Consider the following 17,037-nt stretch of genomic DNA (forward strand, 5'->3'; position numbering starts at 1 on the left):
GAATGACTAGATGTAACTATACATGGCATGTCAGATTGCAGAAACAGTGCACATGATACGGGAGAAGAAAACACACATTTACCAGCTCAACGGTGATGTCTTTCTAATGCTCAGCTGTTCGTTAATCTAACTTGGTAACGTTGGCGATGATCCTTTATGATGTCAAGTCAATCACGGATGTTGAAAGATAACGTCGACGAAAGATTGACTGTTTTCTTCTCTTCTTGGAAGAAGAAAACAGGGTGTGTTTTTTTTCTTTTTTTTTTCTTTTACTGATTTATTAAAGCTAAAATCTTAATGTTAATATGTACACGGACTTTTTCACATAGAAATGAACGATAAATATTCTTAGAACACGTGTTTGAAACTATACTGGTATCTATAGTTATTTCTAAATTTATTCCTTAGCCATCCATACAATTTCCAACACAAGAAAATAATTTTCTTAATTTGCACATGCACATGCACTTTCAGTTTCATGTAATTATATCATTGGTCTTAACAGCTCAATACCTATAAATCCACCTAATTGCAGAACAATCCATGTCAGCCGGAATAGCTCAGTTGGGAGAGCGTTAGACTGAAGATCTAAAGGCCCCCGGTTCAATCCCGGGTTCCGGCACGGAACAATCCGGCGGCTGGCAGGATATTTTTTGCTACTCACCACTCAGTTTGCAAGATAATCCAAAGAAACTTTTCTCCATAGAATGACTAGATGTAACTATACATGGCATGTCAGATTGCAGAAACAGTGCACATGATACGGGAGAAGAAAACACACATTTACCAGCTCAACGGTGATGTCTTTCTAATGCTCAGCTGTTCGTTAATCTAACTTGGTAACGTTGGCGATGATCCTTTATGATGTCAAGTCAATCACGGATGTTGAAAGATAACGTCGACGAAAGATTGACTGTTTTCTTCTCTTCTTGGAAGAAGAAAACAGGGTGTGTTTTTTTTCTTTTTTTTTCTTTTACTGATTTATTAAAGCTAAAATCTTAATGTTAATATGTACACGGACTTTTTCACATAGAAATGAACGATAAATATTCTTAGAACACGTGTTTGAAACTATACTGGTATCTATAGTTATTTCTAAATTTATTCCTTAGCCATCCATACAATTTCCAACACAAGAAAATAATTTTCTTAATTTGCACATGCACATGCACTTTCAGTTTCATGTAATTATATCATTGGTCTTAACAGCTCAATACCTATAAATCCACCTAATTGCAGAACAATCCATGTCAGCCGGAATAGCTCAGTTGGGAGAGCGTTAGACTGAAGATCTAAAGGCCCCCGGTTCAATCCCGGGTTCCGGCACGGAACAATCCGGCGGCTGGCAGGATATTTTTTGCTACTCACCACTCAGTTTGCAAGATAATCCAAAGAAACTTTTCTCCATAGAATGACTAGATGTAACTATACATGGCATGTCAGATTGCAGAAACAGTGCACATGATACGGGAGAAGAAAACACACATTTACCAGCTCAACGGTGATGTCTTTCTAATGCTCAGCTGTTCGTTAATCTAACTTGGTAACGTTGGCGATGATCCTTTATGATGTCAAGTCAATCACGGATGTTGAAAGATAACGTCGACGAAAGATTGACTGTTTTCTTCTCTTCTTGGAAGAAGAAAACAGGGTGTGTTTTTTTTCTTTTTTTTTCTTTTACTGATTTATTAAAGCTAAAATCTTAATGTTAATATGTACACGGACTTTTTCACATAGAAATGAACGATAAATATTCTTAGAACACGTGTTTGAAACTATACTGGTATCTATAGTTATTTCTAAATTTATTCCTTAGCCATCCATACAATTTCCAACACAAGAAAATAATTTTCTTAATTTGCACATGCACATGCACTTTCAGTTTCATGTAATTATATCATTGGTCTTAACAGCTCAATACCTATAAATGCACCTACATTGTAATTGCAGAACAATCCATGTCAGCCGGAATAGCTCAGTTGGGAGAGCGTTAGACTGAAGATCTAAAGGCCCCCGGTTCAATCCCGGGTTCCGGCACGGAACAATCCGGCGGCTGGCAGGATATTTTTTGCTACTCACCACTCAGTTTGCAAGATAATCCAAAGAAACTTTTCTCCATAGAATGACTAGATGTAACTATACATGGCATGTCAGATTGCAGAAACAGTGCACATGATACGGGAGAAGAAAACACACATTTACCAGCTCAACGGTGATGTCTTTCTAATGCTCAGCTGTTCGTTAATCTAACTTGGTAACGTTGGCGATGATCCTTTATGATGTCAAGTCAATCACGGATGTTGAAAGATAACGTCGACGAAAGATTGACTGTTTTCTTCTCTTCTTGGAAGAAGAAAACAGGGTGTGTTTTTTTTCTTTTTTTTTCTTTTACTGATTTATTAAAGCTAAAATCTTAATGTTAATATGTACACGGACTTTTTCACATAGAAATGAACGATAAATATTCTTAGAACACGTGTTTGAAACTATACTGGTATCTATAGTTATTTCTAAATTTATTCCTTAGCCATCCATACAATTTCCAACACAAGAAAATAATTTTCTTAATTTGCACATGCACATGCACTTTCAGTTTCATGTAATTATATCATTGGTCTTAACAGCTCAATACCTATAAATCCACCTAATTGCAGAACAATCCATGTCAGCCGGAATAGCTCAGTTGGGAGAGCGTTAGACTGAAGATCTAAAGGCCCCCGGTTCAATCCCGGGTTCCGGCACGGAACAATCCGGCGGCTGGCAGGATATTTTTTGCTACTCACCACTCAGTTTGCAAGATAATCCAAAGAAACTTTTCTCCATAGAATGACTAGATGTAACTATACATGGCATGTCAGATTGCAGAAACAGTGCACATGATACGGGAGAAGAAAACACACATTTACCAGCTCAACGGTGATGTCTTTCTAATGCTCAGCTGTTCGTTAATCTAACTTGGTAACGTTGGCGATGATCCTTTATGATGTCAAGTCAATCACGGATGTTGAAAGATAACGTCGACGAAAGATTGACTGTTTTCTTCTCTTCTTGGAAGAAGAAAACAGGGTGTGTTTTTTTTCTTTTTTTTTCTTTTACTGATTTATTAAAGCTAAAATCTTAATGTTAATATGTACACGGACTTTTTCACATAGAAATGAACGATAAATATTCTTAGAACACGTATTTGAAACTATACTGGTATCTATAGTTATTTCTAAATTTATTCCTTAGCCATCCATACAATTTCCAACACAAGAAAATAATTTTCTTAATTTGCACATGCACATGCACTTTCAGTTTCATGTAATTATATCATTGGTCTTAACAGCTCAATACCTATAAATGCACCTACATTGTAATTGCAGAACAATCCATGTCAGCCGGAATAGCTCAGTTGGGAGAGCGTTAGACTGAAGATCTAAAGGCCCCCGGTTCAATCCCGGGTTCCGGCACGGAACAATCCGGCGGCTGGCAGGATATTTTTTGCTACTCACCACTCAGTTTGCAAGATAATCCAAAGAAACTTTTCTCCATAGAATGACTAGATGTAACTATACATGGCATGTCAGATTGCAGAAACAGTGCACATGATACGGGAGAAGAAAACACACATTTACCAGCTCAACGGTGATGTCTTTCTAATGCTCAGCTGTTCGTTAATCTAACTTGGTAACGTTGGCGATGATCCTTTATGATGTCAAGTCAATCACGGATGTTGAAAGATAACGTCGACGAAAGATTGACTGTTTTCTTCTCTTCTTGGAAGAAGAAAACAGGGTGTGTTTTTTTTCTTTTTTTTTCTTTTACTGATTTATTAAAGCTAAAATCTTAATGTTAATATGTACACGGACTTTTTCACATAGAAATGAACGATAAATATTCTTAGAACACGTGTTTGAAACTATACTGGTATCTATAGTTATTTCTAAATTTATTCCTTAGCCATCCATACAATTTCCAACACAAGAAAATAATTTTCTTAATTTGCACATGCACATGCACTTTCAGTTTCATGTAATTATATCATTGGTCTTAACAGCTCAATACCTATAAATCCACCTAATTGCAGAACAATCCATGTCAGCCGGAATAGCTCAGTTGGGAGAGCGTTAGACTGAAGATCTAAAACTGAGACTTCCGGTTGACCTATGAAAGAGTAAACAGGTGTTTATATCGAGAGAGTCAATCTAATTCAAAAACTGTGTTTTTCCAAGTCATCGTATATGTGAATTTGTATATTTTGTGTCAGAATGTGATAATATACCTTAATATCGTTTGATTTTTTCAACTTTTTTGTTGAAAAAGACTTTGTTTTGTCACCCGGGATGGGTGACAAAACGTACCCTTTGGATGACAATTATTCAAAGGAACAAACTGTTCGTGTGAATGTTGGCAGTACTAAAGTGATTACCCCAGAATTAGTGATAGATGAAATTGAAAAGAAATGTGGTGTAGGATCGGTGCTAGCGTGTGTTCCCAAGAATGATAACAATTATGAAGTAGTAATGCGGGAAAGGAGAAATGTAGGAGAAATATCAGGAGACGGTTTATTTATACAAGGTAAATCCATTAGTGTAAATGAACTAGTATCAGTATTTAGAATTGTGTCAATTTTCAATATGAGCATGTACGTAACAGATGAAGAAATAATTGATAGATTTGATAGAATGGGTGTTGAAATAGTAACTGACATTAGGAAAAGAAAAATGAGCAGTAGATCGAATGTATATGATGGTACTAGGGTTTTTAAAGTAAAATTACCACCTACACTTGCCTCAATACCGTATTCTATGAAATTTACAGTTAGCGGGAAGGAAACAGCATATTATAGGGTTATTCATAATGACCAGGTCAAAGTTTGTTCGGGTTGTTATAGTGCTGAACATTTATACAAAGATTGTCCAGAATTTAAATGTTTTAAATGTGGTCAACAAGGACATATTAGTAAAAACTGTTTAGAGAATAAGTGTAAGAGTTGCCTAAGGCCATACAGTGATTGCGATTGTTTAACGAGAAAGCGTTATTTCGGAGAAGGATTTGGTCATATACCCGAAGGAAAAAGAAAAACACCTTGGGGCAGAGTTTCGGACCACAAAAGAAAATATCAAGAAATTATCACCAGTAGTGAAGAAAACAATACAGAATTAAAAGAAAGTGAAAATGACTTGATTAGTGGGAATACGTTAGATGTTGGTCCCTCAGTCATAAGTTCGGAACAGGGAACCAGTGATGATGTGAAAAAGTCAAAGGTGGTAAAAGTTGTTGCCGATGTACACACAAGTGATATCATGTGTGATGATATAGAAGCTAATGGTGAGGATTGGAATGGAGATGACGTTAACAGAAATGGTAATGGTAATGGAGATGGAGCAATTGGTGATGGTATTGGTAATGGAGATGAAGATGATGATGATGAATATACAGACGCTGATGAAGCCATGGCAGATGATGTAACAGAGACCGTTGATATCGCGTCCGAAAATGGTGAAAAGACAAAGATCGCGACTGACAATAGTGAACAGACAAAGATCGCGACCGACAATGGTGTAAAGACAAAGATCGCGACCGAGATGACGAATAAAGACAGTGAGCAGATTTCAGAAGGACATATTGTAACTGTTAATAGCAATATTAGTAAATGTAATGTATTGTTAAGTACAAATGAAATTATGAATGAAAATGTTTCATGTGAAACAAATGTTAATGATGAGAAAATTAGTAACATCCCCTCTCTGGAACAAAAATGCAGCCAGGGAGGAGATGATGATGTATTTGGTGAATTAGATGGAATAAGTATGGACACTGACCCATTGACTGATGAAGAAAGTGAGTGGGCTAGTGTAGAAGACAAATGCAAAAATATATTTAAAAAAAATGCAAGACGAAAGTTATTGAAAGTTAAGGTTAATGTAAGAGCTGCTATGTTGGCACATCAAAAAAAAAATAGAAACAAATAAAAATGGATTGTAAATATTATATAATATTCAATATATTTTTTATAGTAATGGCTATGTTTAATGTTATAAGTCTTAATTGTAACGGACTTTGTGATAGCAATAAGAGGAATTGTATTTTTTCATTGTGTAATGAAAGATTTTATGATATTATATGTTTACAAGAAACATTTTGGAATGATTTGTTTGTAGAAAGAATTAAAAGAGATAAAACTATTTGGGATGGAGATATTTTTTATAGTAATAGTGGTAATAACCGTCAAGGTGTTGCTATTCTTGTTAGTAAGAAATTAAAAAACATTTTTTTAGAAGTGGAAAATGATAATGGAAGATTTATTCATATAAAAGGGACAATTAATGATAAATTAATTGACATTTATAATATATATGCACCAAATAATGTAAATGAAAGATATGAGTTTTTCTTAAAGTGTAAACAAAAAATTAGTAAAGGAAAATATGTATTAGTTGCTGGAGATTTTAATACTACATTATCAAGTTTGGATAAGAGTGGTAAAACCATGCATTGTAATGATAAGGCTGTAAAATCCTTATGTAATTTTATGCAAGAAAAAGAATTATATGATATTTGGAGAAATAGAAATGTTAATACAAAAGTTTTTTCTAGAAAACAGGTTGTACAAGGGTTTTTAACCCAAAGCAGAATAGACTATTTTCTAGTGTCATTAGATTTAAAATCTTGTATTAAGAATATTCATTATAAGGATACTAGTTTTAGTGATCATAGTATCGTCAGCATGAAGATAGATTTTTGTAATGTAGAAAGAGGTCCAGGTGTGTGGGTTTTTAATAATTCATTTTTACAAGATGAGTTATTTATTGATAAAATGAAGAGATTATTTGCAAATGAAATTGGGTCAGATTTTTATGTGTCAAATCCCTTAATTTGGTGGGATAATTTAAAATTTACAATTAAAAGATTAAGCCAAATTTATGGCAAAGAAAAGCAAAAAGAATTAAACAGGGAATATTATAAATTGCAGAATAAAATTCAAGAATTATCAGTAAAATCTGCAAATGGTATTCAGATAGACAGTGAACAATTTTTAGAATTGCAAACGCAATTAGAAGATATTGAAACATATAAATGTCAAGGTGCAATTTTAAGATCAAAGTCACAGTGGGCTTTAGAAAGTGATAGAAATACTGCATATTTTTTGAAATTAGAAAAGTATCGACAGAATAAGAATGTGATAAGTGAAATAAAAGATTGTGATGGGAAAATTGTTACAGAAACAAATGATTTACTTGATGTTATACTTGATTATTATAAACATTTGTTTTCTTGTGTTAGTATTGATATGCATTCAGTTGATGAATTATTGAATAATGTTAATGTAAAAATTGATGATGAAGATGTAGAAATGTGTGATGATGAAATTAGTATTGAGGAAATTGAAAAATCCTTAAAAGGTATGAAAAAAGGGAAAACACCTGGACCAGATGGTATAACTGCAGAATTTTATTTGTATTTTTTCAATGAATTAAAGCATGTATTACTCTATATTTATCAAAGTATTGAGGAAAATGAAGAATTATCTAGATCTATGAGATATGGGAATATAAATATAATTTTTAAAAACAAAGGTGATCAATCAGATTTGAAAAACTTTAGGCCAATTAGCTTGTTGAATGTTGACTACAAAATACTTGCCAGAGTAATGGCAAATAGATTTAAGTATGTACTACCAAAAGTTATTTCACCAAATCAAAGCTGTTGTATTCTAGGAAAAGATATATCTGATACAGTTGTTAGTGTTAGGGATTTTATGGATTTAGTAGAAATGGATGATATAGAATGTTATTTATTAAAATTAGATCAAGAAAAAGCATTTGACAGAGCTGGACACGAGTATCTTTTTGCAGTTTTGGATAAATTTGGATTTGGTAATAAATTCAAAAAATGGATAAAAATATTTTACACCAACATTTTTAGTTCAGTTAAATGTAATGGATTTTTGACTCCATACTTTAGATTGAAAAACTCTGTCAAACAGGGGTGTCCCATTTCGGCTCTGTTATATGTTTTGTTAGCAGAACCATTGAGTATTGCTATTAAGAAAAATTGTGAGATAAGAGGTGTTGTAATACCAAATACAAATGTTGAAGAAAAGGTTTTTGTACATGCTGACGATACAACTTTGACCTTAGTGGACAAAAAATCAGTTAGTGAAACATTTCGGGTACTAGAATTGTACGAAAAAGCATCGGGTGCAAAATTGAATAAAGAAAAATCAGAAGTTTTAGCACTTGGAAAAGGGAAAATTTGTTCAAATGATTTAAAAATTTGGAAAATAAAAGAATGTGATGAAGTCTTACAGTTATTAGGAATATGGGTGGGAAAAAATAAAACATTATGTGAAAAATTGAATTGGGAAGGTAAAGTACAATCAATTACAAAACTCCTGAATTTTTGGAAAATGAGGCATTTAACTCTTCATGGAAGAGTAAGTGTTATTAGTGCCTTACTTATGAGTAAACTGTGGTATACATTAATGGTTGTAAATATACCTGAAAAGTATTGCATACTTATAAAAAAGAAATGTTTAGAATTTTTATGGAATAATAAACCTCCTCTTGTAGCATATGAGGTTATTATCAATAAAGTAGTTGACGGAGGATTGAATTTTCCTGATATTATGCAGAAAATGTATGCTTTTAGATTAAAATATTTGAGTAGACTGTTGGATGAAAACTACTGTGCTATATGGAAACAAACTTGTCTTTATTTCTTTTCTAAGTTTGAAAATATGAATCTTGGAATTGAAATTTTATTCTGTGATCTCCGAAAAAGAAAAATAGATGCATTACCAGAATTTTATCAAAGTCTGATTTTGTCATGGCAAAGTATTTGTGAAAATGTAGATATTGAAGTTAATTCAGAAAATGTTTTTGATATTCCGCTTTTTCTAAATCCAAATATTACAAATGGTAATAAAATGTTATATCTTAGGACATTTATTGAAGCAGGTGTATGTAAAATAAAAGACATCGCATATGAATGTAAACCAGGTTTCTTGAAAGAAAGTTATATTCAAGAGATTGTATTAGAAAAATTTCCGGAAGTTTCGGAAAATAAAATGTTACATGCAGTTAGAAATGTGTTAGAAACAATACCTGATGAGTATAAAGTGCTAGTTGAAGCAAATGTGCATGTTAGTAAAACTCCTGTGTTAAAACCCATGATTAAAGATGGCGTCCAAATTTGTTCACTTCCATCCACGACGAATTTTTATTATCGAATGCTTGTATCAAAGCTTTCTAGAGAACCTAAATCTGTATCACGATGGCGTTTGATGTACGCAGATTTTGACCTAAGAAAGATCCAGAAAATCATGAATTTTTCTTTTTTACAAAGCGATTGTCGCGAGGTGGCATTTAAAGTTTTTCACCGTATTATATTTACAAAAGAAAGGCTATTTAAATGCCGTATTACAAAGGACTCACTTTGTCCTATTTGCTCAACTCTACCTGAGAATTTAAATCACCTGATTTTAGAGTGTACGATGTTAACTCGCTTCAATGATTTTGTAAAGAATTTTTTACACAATATTTTGTATAAGAGTTCAGGCAGTTATATAAATGACCTTAGTTTTGAGTTCATGTGTATGTTTGGTTTGACAAAACAAAATAAATATATTAATTACTATTTTGTAAATAGTGTATTAGCAATAAGAAGATTTTGTATTGTAAAAAGACGAAATATTGCAATGTTAGAAAATAAGATTATAGACATAGAACAATACTTTAAGTCTACTCTGGTTAAAAATGTGAACTATGCTTATGAACATTATAAACGCAACAATGCGCTACAATTATTTGAAAAGTATTATAGTGAAAATAATCCAGTATTAATTATTAGAGACAATCAAATTCAAATTGATTTCTAGTGTGATAATTATCATGTGTTATTAATTGTGAATATATTACATATGATTGAAGTTGTAATCTTACAAGCTTATATTGTGATAATGTGAATTTTCAGGAGTATAGCCTGATTATTCTTTTTATATGTATTATCTGAATAAAATTTTATCAAGAGAAAAAAAAGAGCGTTAGACTGAAGATCTAAAGGCCCCCGGTTCAATCCCGGGTTCCGGCACGGAACAATCCGGCGGCTGGCAGGATATTTTTTGCTACTCACCACTCAGTTTGCAAGATAATCCAAAGAAACTTTTCTCCATAGAATGACTAGATGTAACTATACATGGCATGTCAGATTGCAGAAACAGTGCACATGATACGGGAGAAGAAAACACACATTTACCAGCTCAACGGTGATGTCTTTCTAATGCTCAGCTGTTCGTTAATCTAACTTGGTAACGTTGGCGATGATCCTTTATGATGTCAAGTCAATCACGGATGTTGAAAGATAACGTCGACGAAAGATTGACTGTTTTCTTCTCTTCTTGGAAGAAGAAAACAGGGTGTGTTTTTTTTCTTTTTTTTTCTTTTACTGATTTATTAAAGCTAAAATCTTAATGTTAATATGTACACGGACTTTTTCACATAGAAATGAACGATAAATATTCTTAGAACACGTGTTTGAAACTATACTGGTATCTATAGTTATTTCTAAATTTATTCCTTAGCCATCCATACAATTTCCAACACAAGAAAATAATTTTCTTAATTTGCACATGCACATGCACTTTCAGTTTCATGTAATTATATCATTGGTCTTAACAGCTCAATACCTATAAATCCACCTAATTGCAGAACAATCCATGTCAGCCGGAATAGCTCAGTTGGGAGAGCGTTAGACTGAAGATCTAAAGGCCCCCGGTTCAATCCCGGGTTCCGGCACGGAACAATCCGGCGGCTGGCAGGATATTTTTTGCTACTCACCACTCAGTTTGCAAGATAATCCAAAGAAACTTTTCTCCATAGAATGACTAGATGTAACTATACATGGCATGTCAGATTGCAGAAACAGTGCACATGATACGGGAGAAGAAAACACACATTTACCAGCTCAACGGTGATGTCTTTCTAATGCTCAGCTGTTCGTTAATCTAACTTGGTAACGTTGGCGATGATCCTTTATGATGTCAAGTCAATCACGGATGTTGAAAGATAACGTCGACGAAAGATTGACTGTTTTCTTCTCTTCTTGGAAGAAGAAAACAGGGTGTGTTTTTTTTTTTTTTTTCTTTTAATTTATTAAAGCTAAAATCTTAATGTTAATATGTACACGGACTTTTTCACATAGAAATGAGCGATAAATATTCTTAGAACACGTGTTTGAAACTATACTGGTATCTATAGTTATTTCTAAATTTATTCCTTAGCCATCCATACAATTTTCAACACAAGAAAATAATTTTCTTAATTTGCACATGCACATGCACTTTCAGTTTCATGTAATTATATCATTGGTCTTAACAGCTCAATACCTATAAATGCACCTAATTGCAAAACAATCAATGTCAGCCGGAATAGCTCAGTTGGGAGAGCGTTAGACTGAAGATCTAAAGGTGTCATACCACCAATTAAAAGTCCCTATCTGTTCAACCAAATTTTGCAATTTTCACTGCTTTCTAAATATTTTACCTTAAGTTTAACTTCATAGAAACTAGGTATATCCTGAATTGTACAGGTGTCACCTTTCTGCATGCCAATTTTCAACATGCATTCAAAATCATATAAGAAAGCAGAGAGCTTCCGAAAGGAGGTACCACTAAAAATAACCCTCGGTTTTCTGGAAATCTTAAATTAGTATACTATGGAGCGCATTAATCCTCAATTTTTAATGCAAACTCATAGACAGGTAAATTTTGGCTCAAAATGGTCTTAATATATTTCTCTTTCAACAAAACTTTCATTTCTGCAAATTTGTTAGTTAGTTTAGGTGAACAATGACATCAAATGCACTTTTTTTTGTCCGAGTAGGCCTACTTTCACATACGTTCTAAATTTGAGGGAGTAATTGGTGGTATGACACCTAAAGAGACAAAAAAGTTGATTAGAAATCTTTTATTTTGCTTTATTCTTAATCCTTAGTCAATTTGTAGTTTAAAACAGCCTATCTGAGCATTATGGGACTTATAATAAAAATTTCACAGCTCAATTTAAACTGACTGTAATGTATGACTTTGATAGAAAATACTTGAAAATTTCATTTTGGGCTACAGGAACATAAACTTTCAATATCAAGATCATTGTTTGCTGATTTTTTCTTGTTTGTTCTACTTCTTTAAAGACTTCCAACAATTTTTGCAATGAATTTAGTAAAAAATCCAAGGTATTGAAGTGTCAAGGAATATTGACCCCCCTTTTTTTCATCTGGTGTCAGTAAAGTACTACAAATTGATCAAAAGTGCAGTCATGGTCATTTAACTGTGTTTATTTACATCAGTTAATAAAATTTAAGATATAAAAATTTCATTTGGAATAATAAATGGTGCTTTTGTGAGTTTCTGCAGTGCTTACATTAGGCTATGCTATCTGCCAAGTACATAGTATGACGCAATGCTATAAGGGGTAAAAATCAAATAATTTCATTAAATCTGCATGACAAAATTTTTTTGGGGGTAGTAAACAACTTATGTTTCAATGTTTAACACCACAGAATAACTTTCTGTGCATTTATAACATTATTTAGGACATATTTTATATAAAAGCATATTGTCAGGATGGGAAAAGCTAAAAATAGGACAAACTCAAGATTTAGGCTCTAAATTTGCAATATGTGACATTTTACCCCCAAAAAGATTGAAATGTGGCTACTATTATCTCAAATGATCAGTAAAGACAAAAAAAAACAATTGTTTTCTGATTTTGATGTTTCACCGCATTTTGCTTAAAGGTGTCATACCACCAATTAAAAGTCCCTATCTGTTCAACCAAATTTTGCAATTTTCACTGCTCTCTAAATATTTTACCTTAAGTTTAACTTCATAGAAACTAGGTATATCCTGAATTGTACAGGTGTCACCTTTCTGCATGCCAATTTTCAACATGCATTCAAAATCATATAAGAAAGCAGAGAGCTTCCGAAAGGAGGTACCACTAAAAATAACCCTCGGTTTTCTGGAAATCTTAAATTAGTATACTATGGAGCGCATTAATCCTCAATTTTTAATGCAAACTCATAGACAGGTAAATTTTGGCTCAAAATGGTCTTAATATATTTCTCTTTCAACAAAACTTTCATTTCTGCAAATTTGTTAGTTAGTTTAGGTGAACAATGACATCAAATGCACTTTTTTTTGTCCGAGTAGGCCTACTTTCACATACGTTCTAAATTTGAGGGAGTAATTGGTGGTATGACACCTAAAGAGACAAAAAAGTTGATTAGAAATCTTTTATTTTGCTTTATTCTTAATCCTTAGTCAATTTGTAGTTTAAAACAGCCTATCTGAGCATTATGGGACTTATAATAAAAATTTCACAGCTCAATTTAAACTGACTGTAATGTATGACTTTGATAGAAAATACTTGAAAATTTCATTTTGGGCTACAGGAACATAAACTTTCAATATCAAGATCATTGTTTGCTGATTTTTTCTTGTTTGTTCTACTTCTTTAAAGACTTCCAACAATTTTTGCAATGAATTTAGTAAAAAATCCAAGGTATTGAAGTGTCAAGGAATATTGACCCCCCTTTTTTTCATCTGGTGTCAGTAAAGTACTACAAATTGATCAAAAGTGCAGTCATGGTCATTTAACTGTGTTTATTTACATCAGTTAATAAAATTTAAGATATAAAAATTTCATTTGGAATAATAAATGGTGCTTTTGTGAGTTTCTGCAGTGCTTACATTAGGCTATGCTATCTGCCAAGTACATAGTATGACGCAATGCTATAAGGGGTAAAAATCAAATAATTTCATTAAATCTGCATGACAAAATTTTTTTGGGGGTAGTAAACAACTTATGTTTCAATGTTTAACACCACAGAATAACTTTCTGTGCATTTATAACATTATTTAGGACATATTTTATATAAAAGCATATTGTCAGGATGGGAAAAGCTAAAAATAGGACAAACTCAAGATTTAGGCTCTAAATTTGCAATATGTGACATTTTACCCCCAAAAAGATTGAAATGTGGCTACTATTATCTCAAATGATCAGTAAAGACAAAAAAAAACAATTGTTTTCTGATTTTGATGTTTCACCGCATTTTGCTTAAAGGTGTCATACCACCAATTAAAAGTCCCTATCTGTTCAACCAAATTTTGCAATTTTCACTGCTTTCTAAATATTTTACCTTAAGTTTAACTTCATAGAAACTAGGTATATCCTGAATTGTACAGGTGTCACCTTTCTGCATGCCAATTTTCAACATGCATTCAAAATCATATAAGAAAGCAGAGAGCTTCCGAAAGGAGGTACCACTAAAAATAACCCTCGGTTTTCTGGAAATCTTAAATTAGTATACTATGGAGCGCATTAATCCTCAATTTTTAATGCAAACTCATAGACAGGTAAATTTTGGCTCAAAATGGTCTTAATATATTTCTCTTTCAACAAAACTTTCATTTCTGCAAATTTGTTAGTTAGTTTAGGTGAACAATGACATCAAATGCACTTTTTTTTGTCCGAGTAGGCCTACTTTCACATACGTTCTAAATTTGAGGGAGTAATTGGTGGTATGACACCTAAAGGCCCCCGGTTCAATCCCGGGTTCCGGCACGGAACAATCCGGCGGCTGGCAGGATATTTTTTGCTACTCACCACTCAGTTTGCAAGATAATCCAAAGAAACTTTTCTCCATAGAATGACTAGATGTAACTATACATGGCATGTCAGATTGCAGAAACAGTGCACATGATACGGGAGAAGAAAACACACATTTACCAGCTCAACGGTGATGTCTTTCTAATGCTCAGCTGTTCGTTAATCTAACTTGGTAACGTTGGCGATGATCCTTTATGATGTCAAGTCAATCACGGATGTTGAAAGATAACGTCGACGAAAGATTGACTGTTTTCTTCTCTTCTTGGAAGAAGAAAACAGGGTGTGTTTTTTTTTTTTTTTTCTTTTAATTTATTAAAGCTAAAATCTTAATGTTAATATGTACACGGACTTTTTCACATAGAAATGAGCGATAAATATTCTTAGAACACGTGTTTGAAACTATACTGGTATCTATAGTTATTTCTAAATTTATTCCTTAGCCATCCATACAATTTTCAACACAAGAAAATAATTTTCTTAATTTGCACATGCACATGCACTTTCAGTTTCATGTAATTATATCATTGGTCTTAACAGCTCAATACCTATAAATGCACCTAATTGCAAAACAATCAATGTCAGCCGGAATAGCTCAGTTGGGAGAGCGTTAGACTGAAGATCTAAAGGCCCCCGGTTCAATCCCGGGTTCCGGCACGGAACAATCCGGCGGCTGGCAGGATATTTTTTGCTACTCACCACTCAGTTTGCAAGATAATCCAAAGAAACTTTTCTCCATAGAATGACTAGATGTAACTATACATGGCATGTCAGATTGCAGAAACAGTGCACATGATACGGGAGAAGAAAACACACATTTACCAGCTCAACGGTGATGTCTTTCTAATGCTCAGCTGTTCGTTAATCTAACTTGGTAACGTTGGCGATGATCCTTTATGATGTCAAGTCAATCACGGATGTTGAAAGATAACGTCGACGAAAGATTGACTGTTTTCTTCTCTTCTTGGAAGAAGAAAACAGGGTGTGTTTTTTTTTTTTTTTTCTTTTAATTTATTAAAGCTAAAATCTTAATGTTAATATGTACACGGACTTTTTCACATAGAAATGAGCGATAAATATTCTTAGAACACGTGTTTGAAACTATACTGGTATCTATAGTTATTTCTAAATTTATTCCTTAGCCATCCATACAATTTTCAACACAAGAAAATAATTTTCTTAATTTGCACATGCACATGCACTTTCAGTTTCATGTAATTATATCATTGGTCTTAACAGCTCAATACCTATAAATGCACCTAATTGCAAAACAATCAATGTCAGCCGGAATAGCTCAGTTGGGAGAGCGTTAGACTGAAGATCTAAAGGCCCCCGGTTCAATCCCGGGTTCCGGCACGGAACAATCCGGCGGCTGGCAGGATATTTTTTGCTACTCACCACTCAGTTTGCAAGATAATCCAAAGAAACTTTTCTCCATAGAATGACTAGATGTAACTATACATGGCATGTCAGATTGCAGAAACAGTGCACATGATACGGGAGAAGAAAACACACATTTACCAGCTCAACGGTGATGTCTTTCTAATGCTCAGCTGTTCGTTAATCTAACTTGGTAACGTTGGCGATGATCCTTTATGATGTCAAGTCAATCACGGATGTTGAAAGATAACGTCGACGAAAGATTGACTGTTTTCTTCTCTTCTTGGAAGAAGAAAACAGGGTGTGTTTTTTTTTTTTTTTTCTTTTAATTTATTAAAGCTAAAATCTTAATGTTAATATGTACACGGACTTTTTCACATAGAAATGAGCGATAAATATTCTTAGAACACGTGTTTGAAACTATACTGGTATCTATAGTTATTTCTAAATTTATTCCTTAGCCATCCATACAATTTTCAACACAAGAAAATAATTTTCTTAATTTGCACATGCACATGCACTTTCAGTTTCATGTAATTATATCATTGGTCTTAACAGCTCAATACCTATAAATGCACCTAATTGCAAAACAATCAATGTCAGCCGGAATAGCTCAGTTGGGAGAGCGTTAGACTGAAGGCGGTCGAGTGCACCTTACATTGATATAGACGTACAATTTATTGCTCCTGTTATTGTGTTATTATTTCTATAGGATTTGGATATTACCAGCCGGATTTAGTAAATATAACTATTATAACAGTAATGTAAGTTAAATTACTGACATTTTTGAGAATTATTTTGCGTTTTATTGTTGTTTTGTGAACTTTACTATTCTTCTTGTGAAAATTGAGGTACCTATCAGGGAAATCATTATGGAAAAATTGCCGAAGCCTTTAGTCGCCTTAATTAACAGTATTATTGATGATTATGAGCAACTGACATGGAATTCTCATTATTTAGGTGACAAAATGCGCATTTCATTGGTTTGGACAAGAGGTGA

At 33.2% G+C, this 17,037-nt stretch overlaps 8 non-coding genes across 8 annotated transcripts; all 8 read left to right on the forward strand.

Moving 5' to 3' along the window:
• Window positions 1–549: 549 nt before the first annotated feature.
• On the forward strand, window positions 550–622 carry Trnaf-gaa (transfer RNA phenylalanine (anticodon GAA)). Its single transcript has one exon. It is a non-coding gene; the product is annotated as a tRNA-Phe (tRNA).
• A 631-nt stretch (window positions 623–1,253) lies between these two features.
• On the forward strand, window positions 1,254–1,326 carry Trnaf-gaa (transfer RNA phenylalanine (anticodon GAA)). The gene has a single exon. It is a non-coding gene; the product is annotated as a tRNA-Phe (tRNA).
• A 638-nt stretch (window positions 1,327–1,964) lies between these two features.
• Trnaf-gaa (transfer RNA phenylalanine (anticodon GAA)) lies at window positions 1,965–2,037 on the forward strand. Its single transcript has one exon. It is a non-coding gene; the product is annotated as a tRNA-Phe (tRNA).
• Window positions 2,038–2,668: 631 nt separating this feature from the next.
• Window positions 2,669–2,741, forward strand: Trnaf-gaa (transfer RNA phenylalanine (anticodon GAA)). The gene has a single exon. It is a non-coding gene; the product is annotated as a tRNA-Phe (tRNA).
• Window positions 2,742–3,379: 638 nt separating this feature from the next.
• On the forward strand, window positions 3,380–3,452 carry Trnaf-gaa (transfer RNA phenylalanine (anticodon GAA)). The gene has a single exon. It is a non-coding gene; the product is annotated as a tRNA-Phe (tRNA).
• A 7,256-nt stretch (window positions 3,453–10,708) lies between these two features.
• Window positions 10,709–10,781, forward strand: Trnaf-gaa (transfer RNA phenylalanine (anticodon GAA)). The gene has a single exon. It is a non-coding gene; the product is annotated as a tRNA-Phe (tRNA).
• Window positions 10,782–15,241: 4,460 nt separating this feature from the next.
• On the forward strand, window positions 15,242–15,314 carry Trnaf-gaa (transfer RNA phenylalanine (anticodon GAA)). Its single transcript has one exon. It is a non-coding gene; the product is annotated as a tRNA-Phe (tRNA).
• Window positions 15,315–15,940: 626 nt separating this feature from the next.
• Window positions 15,941–16,013, forward strand: Trnaf-gaa (transfer RNA phenylalanine (anticodon GAA)). The gene has a single exon. It is a non-coding gene; the product is annotated as a tRNA-Phe (tRNA).
• The last annotated feature ends 1,024 nt before the right edge of the window (window positions 16,014–17,037 follow it).

The sequence above is a fragment of the Mytilus edulis genome, chromosome 10 (assembly GCF_963676685.1).
Source record: "Mytilus edulis chromosome 10, xbMytEdul2.2, whole genome shotgun sequence".
In the NCBI taxonomy this organism is placed as follows: Eukaryota; Metazoa; Mollusca; class Bivalvia; order Mytilida; family Mytilidae; genus Mytilus; species Mytilus edulis.